Source organism: Pristis pectinata, chromosome 5 (assembly GCF_009764475.1).
Source record: "Pristis pectinata isolate sPriPec2 chromosome 5, sPriPec2.1.pri, whole genome shotgun sequence".
NCBI lineage: Eukaryota > Metazoa > Chordata > Chondrichthyes > Rhinopristiformes > Pristidae > Pristis > Pristis pectinata.
In genome coordinates, this window is record NC_067409.1 from 70,001,072 (window position 1) to 70,013,439 (window position 12,368).

The window sequence follows — 12,368 nt, forward strand, 5'->3', positions numbered from 1 at the left end:
CGGGTCGAGCAGTATCTGTGGGGGGGGGGGGAAGGAATTGTCAATGTTTTTGGTTGAGACGACACAAAGATTGGTGGAGTTGTGGACAGTGTAGAGAACTGTCAAAGGATACAGCAGAATATAGACCAGTTACAAATATGGGTGGAGAAATGGCAGACGGAGTTTAATCCGGGCAAGTGTGAGGTGTTGCACTTTGGGAGGTCAAACGTAAAGGGAAAGTATATAGTTAATGGCAGGATCCTTAACAGCATTGATTATCAGAGGGATCTTGGGGTCCAATTCCATAGCTCACCGAAAGCAGCCAAACAAGTAGATAGGGTGGCAAAAAAGGTGCATGGCATGCTTGCCTTTATTGGTTGGGGTATGGAGTTCAAGAGTCAGGAAGTCATGCTGCAGCTAGTTAAAACTTCGGTTAGGCTGCACTTAGGAGTATTGTGTGCATTTCTGGTCACCCTATTACAGGAAGGATGTGGAGGCTTTGGAGAGGGTGCAGAAGAGGTTTACCAGGATGTTGCCTTGATTAGAGGGCATGTGTATAAGGAGAGGTTGGACAAACTTGGCTTATTTTCTCTGGAGTGGAGGAGGCTGAGGGGCGACCTGATAGAAATTTATAAGATTATGAAAGACATAGGTAGGGTCCGACTCTTTTACCCAGAGTAGAAATGTTAAGTACTAGAGCGCATTTATTTAAGGTGAGAGGAGGAAAGTTGAAAGGTGATGGCGGAGCAAGTTTTGTTTTTACACAGAGAGTGGTGGGTGCCTGGAACAGGCTGCCGGGGTGGTGGTGGAAGCAGATACAATAGTGGTGTTTAACAGGCAGTTAGATAGAGGCAGGAATACGCAGGGAATGGAGGGATATGGATTATGTACAGGCAGAAGAGAATTAGTTTAATTCAGAATCATGTTCAGCGCAGACATTGTGGGCCAAAGGGTCTGTTCCTGTGCTGTACTGTTCTATGTTCTATGCTCTATTCCCATCAACTACCACCGCCCTACACACAAGGAGTAATTTACAGTGGCCAATTAACCTACCAACCCGCATATATTTGGGATGTGGGAGGAAACTGGAGCACCCGGTGGAAACCCACATGGTCACAGGGACAATGTGCAAACACCAGACACAATACCTGAGGTCAGGATTGAACCCTGGTCTTTGGAGTTAGAACATAGAAATAGGTCCTTCTGCCCACAATGTTGTACTAAAATAATTAAACTAGTAATTAAATGCCTAACTAAACTAATCCCTTCTGACTACACAGTGTCCATATCCCTCCACTCTCTGCACTTTCATGTGCCCGAGAGACTCTTAAATGCCTCTATCATATTTGGCTGCATTACCACCTCTGGCAGGGCATTCCAGGCACCCACCATGTGCAAAAAAATTAATTGTGTTTCGCACACATTCTTTGAACTTATCCCCTTTCACTTCAAATGCATCCCCTCTAGTATTAGACATTTTGAGCCTGGGAGAAAGGTATCAGCTGTCCACTCTATCTATGCCTCTCATAAATCTTATAAACCTGTCAGGTCTCCCCTCAGCCTCCACCGCTCCAGAGAAAACAACCCATGTTTGTCCAACCTCTCCTTATAGTACATGCAATTTAATCCAGGCAGCATCCTGGTAACCTCTCTGCACCCTCTCCAAAGCCTCAACATCCTTTCTATAATTGGGCGACCAGAATTGAATGCAATACTCCAGATGTGGCCTCACCAGAATTTTATAAAGCTGCAACATAACTTCCCGACTCTTGAACTCAATGCCTTGACTAATAAAGGCAAGTATGCCATACATGAGCTATGAACTTGCACCCCAAGATCCCTCTGTACATCAACACTATTAAGGATCTTGCCATTAACAAAGTACTGTCTCTTTATATTTGTCCTCCCAAAGTGCAACACCTCACACTTTGCCGGATTAAACTCCATCTGCCATCTCTCCGCCCACATCTGCTACTGGTCTATATCCCCCTGTATCCTTTGGCAATCTTCTACACTATCCACAATGCCACCAATCTTTGTATCATCTTCAAATTTACTAATCCACCCATCTACATTTTCATCCAGGTCATATCACAAACAGCAGAGTTCCCAGTACAGATCCCTGCGGAACACCACTAGTCACAGACCTCCAGCCAGAATAAGTTCCATCGACCACTACCCTCTGTCTCCTATGGGCGAGATAATTCTGAATTTGAATGGTTAATTCACTGTGGATCCCATGCATCTTAATCTTCTGGATCAGCCTACCATGAGGGACCTTGTTAAATGCCTTACTAAAATTCAACATCCACAGCTCTATCTTCATCAGTCATCTTCAACACCTCGTCGAAAAACTCAATCGTTGGTAAGACACGATTTGCCCTGCACAAAACCATGCTGACTGTTCTTAGTTAGGCCACGGTTTTCCAAATGCTCCAATAGCTTCCCTACTACTGACGTGAGATTCACTGGCCTATAGTTTCCAAAATTACCCTTATTTCCCCTTCTAAAATAATGGAACAACATTAGCTACTTGCCAGTCCTCCAGGACCTCACCTGTGGCTAGAGAGGACACAAAGATCTTGGTCAAGGCCCCAGCAATCTCATCTCTTGCCTCTCTCAATAACCTGGGTATATCCCATCTGGCTCTGGGGACTTATCCACCTTAATGTTCTTTAAGAGACCCAACACTACCTCTTTCTTTATCTCAACATACCCTCGTATACTAGCACACTCTACACTGAACTCACAATCCTCCATGTCCTCCTTGCTAAATACTGACGCAAAGTATTCATTTAGAACCCCGCCCATGTCCTGCGCCTCCAAGTACATGTTCCCTCCTTTATACTAAAGTGGTTCTACCCTTTCTCTTGCATTGGGATTCTCTTTAATCCTATTTGCCAAGGACTTTTCATGGCCCCTTCTGTCTCTCCTCTAATTCCCTTCCTGAGTTCTTTTTTAGCTAGTTTATAATCCTCAAGGGTTCCATTTGATTTTAGCTTCCTAAACCTTAAATACACTTCCTTTTTCTTCTTGACTCAATTCACCACCTCTCTCAACATCCAAGGTTCCCATCCCTGTCCTTCCTTCTTACTGGAACATACCTGTCCTGTATTCTGTGCAGTTGGTCTTAAGCACCCTCCACATGTCAGATGTGGACTTGCCCAAAAATAGTTGTTCCCAATTAACTCTCCCTAGTTCCTGCCTAATACTCTTGTAATTTGCCCTGCTTCAGTTTAATGCTCTCCTACAATGTCCATACTTGTCCTTATCTATCGTTATCTTAAAACTTAAGGAGTTGTGGTTACTATTCCCTAAATGTTTTCCCACCTTGTTCACCTGGTGTAGTGTGAAAGGTCATGGCTGTCACATGACACCATTGAGCACTGGTCGAAAGTGACACCACTATCAAACAAGGTCTGGCTTCACCCATCCATTAGTACACATTCTTGACCATTGGTTCCTGTACACACCTTTTGTACCTGGCCATGACCTACTGGACCTGTTGAATTACCTGAACTGGCTCTACCCAGCTCTCCAGCACCATAAAGAATGCCCATGTGTGTGATTCTTTCCCTTTTGATTGCTGCAGGAATCGAAACCACGCCGAAGGGACCATTGGTAAGAGTGTGCACTTCCACAGGGGTTAGGAACATCCTGAGTAGATTCCCGGTAGCATAGAGCCAATGCTCATCCAGAATCAGGGTGGTCAGGCATAGTATTGTGTTTTCCCTGATCATTTGTAACCAGTTCGTCATGTGTGTGTGTGTGCGCGTGCGTGCGCGCGCACACCTCATCCCTGTTGCGATTTCCCCCATGTTTTGCGATCACCCGTGTGCGAGTGTGCATCCGTTCCCATTCATTCTGTTCCCACGTTTGTCTTTGTGATTAAATCATTTTTAAAGAACGCCAAAGACTGTGTCCAGAGTCCTCTACCTTTGAGACCCAAAATAACCTTCTCTCACAACACCTGGCCAGGCTCATTTCCCAACACCAGGTCCAGTATGGTCCCTCCTCTCGCTGGACCATCTACATACTGATTTAAACAACCCTCCTGGATGCACCTAACAAATTCTGCCCCATCTCAACCTTTTGCACTAAGGAGGTCCCAGTCTGTATTGGGGAAGTTGAGGTCACCCATGACAACAACCCTGTTGTTTTTACACCTTTCCCTAATCTGCCTGCATGTCTTTTCCTCAATATCCTGGTGCTACTGGGGGGTCTGTAGTATAATCCCATCAGAGTGATTGCAGCTTTCTCATTTATGGGTTCTACCTGCAACTGGATCCTTGACTTTCTGACCAACAGACCGCAATCAGTGAGGATAGGCAACAACACCTCCAGCACGATTATTCTCAACACTGGTGCCCCACAAGGCTGCGTCCTCAGCCCTCTACTCTACTCCCTATATACTCATGACTGCATGGCCAGATTCTGCTCTAACTCCATCTACAAGTTTGCAGATGATACCACCATAGTGGGCCGTATCTCAAATAATGATGAGTCAGAGTACAGGAAGGAGATAGAGAGCTTAGTGACATGTGTCATGACAACAAACTTTCCCTCAATGTCAGCAAAACAAAAGAGCTGGTCATTGACTTCAGGAAAGGGGGTGGTGTACATCCATCGCCTACATCAAGGGTGCTGAGGTCGAGAGGGTTGAGAGCTTCAAGTTCCCAGGAGTGAATATCACCAATAGCCTGTCCTGGTCCAACCACGTAGATGCCATGGTCAAAGAAGCTCACCAGCGCCTCTACTTCCTCAGGAGGCAAAAGAAATTTGGCATGTCCCCTTTGACCCTCACCAACTTTAATCGATGCACCATACAAAGCATCACGGCTTGGTATGGCAAATGCTCTGCCTGAGACCACAAGAAACTGCAGAGAGTTGTGGACACAGTCCAGCACATCATGGAAACCAGCCTCCCCTCCATGGACTCTGTCTATACCTCTCGCTGCCTTGGTGAAGCAGCCAGCATAATCAAAGACCCCACCGACCCGGGTCATTCTCTCTTCTCCCCTCTCCCATCAGGTAGGTGATACAGGAGCCTGAGGGCACATACCACCAGGCTCAAGGACAGCTTCTATCCCACTGTGATAAGACAATTGAATGGTTTCCTTATACGATGAGATGGGCTTTTGACCCCATAATCTACCTTGTTATGACCTTGCACCTTATTGTCTACCTGCAATGCACTTCCCTGTGGCTGTGACACTTTACTCTGTATTCCGTTATTGTTTTTACCCTATACTACCTCAATGCACTGTGTAATGAATTGATCTGAACGAATGGTATGCAAGACAAGTTTTTCACTGTACCTCAGTACGTGACAATCATAAACCAATACCAATACTATTGCATCTCAGTGGATCAACCCTCCATTATGTCCCCTCTGAGTGCTGCTGTGATATTGTCTATGATTAATAGTGCAACTCCTCCTACCCCCTCCCGCCTTGCTTTTACCTCCCTCTCTATCTTTTCTAAAACATCAAAACCCTGGAACATTAAGAATCCAGTCCCATCCCTCTTGTTGTGAGACAGCGGCTCTACCAGCTATGCCACTCTTCTGGCTGAATGCTGACCCCTGATGCACCCACTGCACACGGCGCTCCAGGAACTAAAACATCCGGCAACAACCCTCCCTTTGCTGTCTGTCACTGAGTCAGCTTTGGATCCAGTTTGGCATTTCCTATTGGACCTCACAGGCTTTTTTCTATGTTTCTATGTCAAGGGCCTTACACAGTGGTCACATCAGTGCTGTCCAACTGCAGCAAGCACAGAATCAGCTGAGGATATCATGAAAGAAGAATACTGTGGATCCTGGAAATATTGTAAACAGGTGGAAAGAAGGACAGTTAACATCCCAATGTAAGATCTCAACCCGAAACCTCAACTGTCCATTTCGCTCCAATAGGAGCTGCCTGACCTGCTGAGTTCCTCCAGCATCTTATTTGCTGCTCCAGGTTCCAGCATCTGCAGTCTCTTATGCCTCTAACATCTTAGGGTGATGCCTTTGATCAGAATCAGGAGCAGTTGAAGACAAGTTTAAGATTTTGAGGCGAATGGAGAATAGGCTTGATTAAAAGACAAAAGGGACAAGGGAGAAAAGGAAACAAGGCAAGTTAAAGAACAACAACTGAGTCTGGAGGAGGTGTAGGTAGGAAAAGTAGAACCATCTCAGATTGGTGAAGGTCCAGAGACTGGAATGTGCCTAAATAGTGGATGAGGAGCTATTTCTTGACAGTACACTGAGCTGCATCGGAATGGTGTGGGAGAGGAGGATGAGCCCAGGGGTCTGGACCCATGAACACCAACTGAATGAATGAGCAATGAATGCAGACATTGCAGTTAGAGCTGCTGCTGATAGAACATAGAACATAGAACAATTACAGCACAATTCAGACCCTTCGGCCCACAAAGCTGTGCTGAACATGTCCCTACCCTAGAAATTACTAGGCTTACCCATGGACCTCTATTTTACTCAGCTCCATATACCTATCTAACAGTCTTTTGGAAGACCCTATCGTATTAGCCTCCACCACCGTTTCCGGCAGCCCATTCCACGCACTGCTTGTCCATGCTTATTCAGAGTGTGGGATTTGCTGCTCAGCAACCCAGGGTAGGAGCCCCATCACCCTTTACTACATGTTAGAGCAGAAGTTCCTGCCTCTGGAAGGATATGTCAGTGAACTCAGCTGGGATAGACAGCTCTCTGTGTGCAGATAGTGCAAAAGCTGAAGCTTTCAATCTGGATGTTTGGTGTAACACTGTCTAGCATCTTGTTTTATACTCGGTGACATGTTCTTAGCACTCAGCAACACATTGCACAACTACGGTACTATTTAATAATTTTACAGTACAGAAGGAAAGAACATTTTGGAGCTTATTCCATTGAGATTTCATTGTCATAGTTATACCGCACAGAAACAGGCAGTTGTCAATAACTCACCTCCCATTTACCAGCAATTGGTCTGTGGAGTTTTGCTGTAATCACTCGAGGGAGCGTCACTACTTGCACTTGTTGCACTTTTCCTCTTTGTTGTAGCGATCATAGTCTGAGAGGTGCTGTTGGAGTAGCCAGAACGAGTAACTGCTATTCATCTTATGGATGATGCCCACCACAGTTGGAGGGAATGAATTGTTTGGGTGGTTGACATGAAGCCAATTAGGCAAGCTGCTTTGGTCTGGATGGTGCTTGGAACTTCTTGATAGTTACTGGGGCCCTGTTCATCCAGGCAGGTGTAAGAGTGTTCCATCAAACTCCTGACATGTCTTGTCGATGGCGGAAAGATGTTGGAGTGTCAGGAGATGAGTCACTACATACAGGCTGCCCAGCCTCTGACCCGCTCTTGTAGCCAGGTTATTTCTGTGGCAGGTCCAGTGGAATTTCTGGTCAATGATGACCTCTTAGATATCGATGCTGGGGACTCGGTGATGGTAATGGCATTGAATGTCAAGACTACGTGGTTAGACTCTGTCTGCCTGGAGGTGAGCATTTTTGTCATGTGAATGTTATTAGCCGATGTCTGAATGTTGTCTGGATCTCGCTGCGTGCAGGCATAGGCTGCTTCACGTGCTGAGGAGTGGTGAGTGGAATTGAATATTGTGCAAATATCAGTGAACATCTGCACCTCTGACCTTGTGATGGAAGGAAGGTCACTGATGAAGCAGCTGAAGATGGTTGGTCCTCAGACACCGCCCTGAGGAACTCCTGCAGTGATGTCCTGGGGCTGGGATGATTGAACTCTAGCAACCACAACTGTCTTCCTTTGAATGAGGACTGAGTCCAACCACGTACATCATAGAAACAGGCCATTCGGCCCACTATATCAATGCTGACCATCGTGCCTATCTATCCTATGTATACCACTTGCCCGCAATAATTCCATATCCCCCTAAGCCTTGCTCATTCAAGTACCTATCCAGATGCCTCAGAAATGTGGTTTACCACTTCCTCTGACAGCTCATTCTAGATACCAGCTACTCCTTCTATGAAACATTTTCTCTTCTGATCCCCTTTAAACCTCCTCCCTCTCACCTTAAACCTATGCCCTCTAGTTTTAGGCACTTCTACCATGGGAAAATGACTCTGGCTATCAACCCTATCTATGTCTCTCATAATTTTATAAACCTTTATCTTGTCATCTCTCAGGCTCCTTCGCTTCAGGGAAAACAGATGCAACCTAGAGATACAACCTGTACAGGACCGAGGTGGTTCATCCAGTTGATGCTTTGGCTGAAAGTGTTGTGAATGTTTCAGCCTTGTCTCTAGCATGCTGGACCTTGCCACCACTGTGGCTGTGGATGTTCCTGGAACCTCCTCCTGTTAGCTTTTTAATTGTGCACCGCCAGTCTCCACCAGAGGTGTTAGGACCACAGAGCATTGATCTGATCCATTGGATGTAAGATCATTCAGTTCTGTATGTTGTGTGCTGGTTTTGTGTTGTAGATTCTCCAGGTTTGCATCTCATTTTTCAGTATGCTCTGGGATTTCTCCTTCCTGCAGTCCTCATTGAACCAGACCTGATAGTAATGGTGTAGTCAGGGATATGCAGATTGTGGGGGTGAACATTTCTGTTGCTCTGCAGATCTACGGCACCTCATGGATGCCCATTTTTGAGCTGCCAGATCTGTCTGAGTCTGCTTGTATGCTTGATGTGCCACACAACATGGTGGGGAATGTCCTGGGTATGAAGTGGAAACTTTGAATCCAGGGGGGCAGTGTGGTGCTCACTTCTTCCAGTTCAGCTTCCAGAAGGCTTTGAACTAGTTGTATCTTCACTTGGATTTCTTGGCAGTATCCTGACTATGTGCTTCATTTTCTTTGCTTACTGTCAAGATCTGACCTCACTCTATCTCAGATTTCTATCCACTTGGAATTTGCCTGTCACTGTTGATTAATCGTTCGGTGTAATAAAACTGTGTAATGTGCATGCTCCTCAACTTCCCAGATAATTGAAGGTGTGAAGTAAGATGGATCTTTTTTTGCAGAAAAAGTACCCCTTGGATTTGCTGTTTTTCAGTGCCGAGTCCTCCATGTATAAGGGGCTTTCAGTGAGATGGAAGCAATGCAGCAGCTGCATTGGCTTGTAAGGGTGATGGCACAGTTCAAAGGTTATGTTGATGGAAGGCAGGGAGCTGATTGGTGAGTATTTCTGAGGTTGTACTTTATAATGGTGAGACAGATCAGGGCATCCGAGCTGAGTGGATTGTGCATCCCGTGCCACGTGTAAAGTTGAGGGCACTCCCAATGGGTGGCACAATGGCACAGCTGGTAGAGCCACTGCCTCACCACACCCGGGTTTGATCCTGACCTCAGGTGCTGCCTGTGTGGAGTTTGCACGTTCTCCCTGTGACCACGTGAGTTTCCCCCAGGTTCTTCAGTTTCTTCCCACATCCCAAAGACGTGTGGGTTGGTAGGTTAATTGGCCACTGTAAATTTCCCCTAGTGCGTAGGTAAGTGGTAGAACCTGGGGCGGAGGAGTTAATGGGAAGGTGGGAAGAATGAATATGGGATTAATGTAGGATTGGTGTAGACAGGTGATTGATGGTCAGTATGGACTCGATAGACCTTTTTCCCTTCTGTATCTCTCCATGATTCATGACCCAGACAATGAATGGATCAGTTTAATCAAGTTGAGCTCTGGGTTAGGGGAACAGGCAGGTGTGTCTATGGTTATAGATGAGACTCCAGGGTAGTGTGTTGCCTCTCAGGCCCAATGGTGTCACTGAGTGGCTTCAGACCATCCTGAAAGGGGAGAATGAAAGACCACAAGGTGTGGTCCGCACTGGTACCGATGTCAGAGATAGAAGGGGGAAAGAGGCTAAAAGCAGGACCTCAACAGTAGGAATCTCCATGTTACTCCCAGTGCTAAGTATGACCAACTATATGTGCAGTGCTAGACCTAATCTAAATGGTTGTCTACATGGGTTTTAGTAAGGCATTTGGCAAGGTACCTCATGGTAGGCTCATCCAGAAGAATAAGATACATGGGATCCATGGTGACTTGGCTGTTTGGATTCAGAGTTGGCTTGCCCATAGAAGGCAGAGGGTGGTGGTCGATGGATCTTATTCTGACTGGAGGTCTATGACTAGAGGTGTTCCACAGGAGGTGTGCAGGGCAAATTTTCTTTTTACACAGAGAGTGATTGATGCCTGGAATGCACTGCCGGGGTGGTGGTGAAGGCGGATATGATGGAAGAGTTTAAGATGCTCTTAGATTGGCACATGAATATGCAGAGAATGGAGGGATATGGACCATGTGCTGGCAGAATGGATCAGTTTAATCAGGCATCATTAGCTTAATTATTTGGGCACAACGTCGTGGGCTGAAGGGTCTGTTCCTGTGCTGGACTGTTCTATAGTATCTTTGGGAGTGAAGCAGGGCCGGTGGATGAAGTGTGAGTGGGTGAGCACTGTGAGAATGGATGCGTAACTTGGTAAGTTTCAAAGTAGTTATGGAAAGGGTTAGGGATAGTCCGGAAATTTAGTGTCTGAATTGGGGAAAGGCCGATTTCAATATCATTAGACAGGACCTGGCAAAAGTAGACTGGGAACAGCTACTTGTGGATAAATCTACAGTGGGAGTCTTTTAAAGGTAAAGTAGTGAGAGTTCAGGGCCAATGTGTTCCCATAAAGGGTGAAAGGTAAGGACAGCAAGTTCAGGGAACACTGGATCTCAAGGGATGTCAACCTTTTGATTGAGGGGAAAAAAGGAAGTGCATGTTAAGTACAGAGTGCTGAAAACAGAGGAGCAGCCTTCAGGAGTTTGGGGAGTGCTTAATAAAGTTGTTAGAAGGACAAAAAGGGGCCACAAAATATCGCTGGCAGATAAGATTAAGGAAAATCCAAAGGCATTTTCTGAGTATATTCAGAACAAGAGTGTAACCAGGGAAAGAGTGGGGTCCATTAGGGACCAAAGGGGCAATCTGTGTTTAGAGCCAGAGGATATGGGCAAGGTCTTAAATGAAAACTTTTCAATTGTATTCACCAAAGAGAAAGGCATTGTAGTTGGAGGTTTCATTTAGGATTGTGAAACTCTAGAGCACGTTAACAGTAAAAAGGAGGTATTAGACATCTTTGCAGATAAATCCCCGGGGCTTGATGAGTTGTAATGATATATACTTCTATCAAATCTTTTAATTCTCTGCTCCAGAGAATCATGGAGGTCAGGCATTGACAGCATAGAAAATAACCCAATGGATTTCCAGTATTAGAGGAATAAAGGGACATGAGAAGAGGGCAGGAAAATGAAGGTGAAAAATCAGCCATGATTTTGTTAAACAGTAGATTTGGCTCAAAGAGCAAATGACCTATTCCTGCTCCTATTTATTATGTTCTTATCCTCCAGTGTTTAATTCTTTGAATATTTACGAATTATGACAAGAAGGGGGCTATTGAGTATGTGAGAGAGAATAAGTACTGATAGCACAGAGAAATTAGAAACATTAGCTGAACTTAAAGTAGATAAGTCACCAGGACCAGATAAGATGCATCCTTGGACTTTGAGGGAATTACAGGAGGAAATCGCAGGGGCTCTGGCCATAACCTTCCAACATCTTTTGGATATAGGGTGGTGCAAGAGAGTGGGGAATAATGTTCAATAAAAGGAGGAAGGGTGAGTCCTGTAACTAAAGGTTGGTCAATTTAATCTCAGTCAAAGTCAAGTTTATTGTCATATGCACAAGTATGTGTATGCACAGGTGCAATGAAAAACTTACTTGCAGCAGCATCACAGGCACATAGCACCAAATAAGCAGCATGCACAAGAAAAAGCATAAATTAAATAAATCATACACAATTTTTACAAGAAAGAATACAATTAGAACAAAAAGAAACACTCCATTTTAGTGCAAATTGATCAAAGTAGTCATCGTGTTGCTAAACTGCAATGATTAGGGTTGTGCCGGTTGGTTCAAGAACCAAATGGTTGAAGGGAAGTGGCTGTTCTAGAACCTGTGGTGTGGGACTTCAGGCTTCTGTACCTCCTGCCCGATGGTAGCTGTGAGAAGATGGCATGGCCTGGATGGTGGAGATCTTTGATGATGGATGTTGCCTTCTTGAGGTAGTGCTTCATGTAGATACTGCAGATGGTGGGGAGGGATGTGCCCGTGATGTATCGGGCAGAGTCCACTACTCTCTGCAGCTTCTTACATTCCTTTGCATATGGATTGCCGTACCAGACCATGGTGCAATCAGTCAGGGTAGTTTGTAGGAAAGCATTTTGAATCATTGATGTGGAACAGGATTAATAGCCAGCTGGAGGAAAATGGATGAATTAAGGCAAACCAATGTGGATTTGCTAAGGGCAGATCATGTTTAAATTTGAGGGGATGATGCGAATAATTCAGTCAACGTGGTATACATGGACATCCAAAAGACTCTTGAT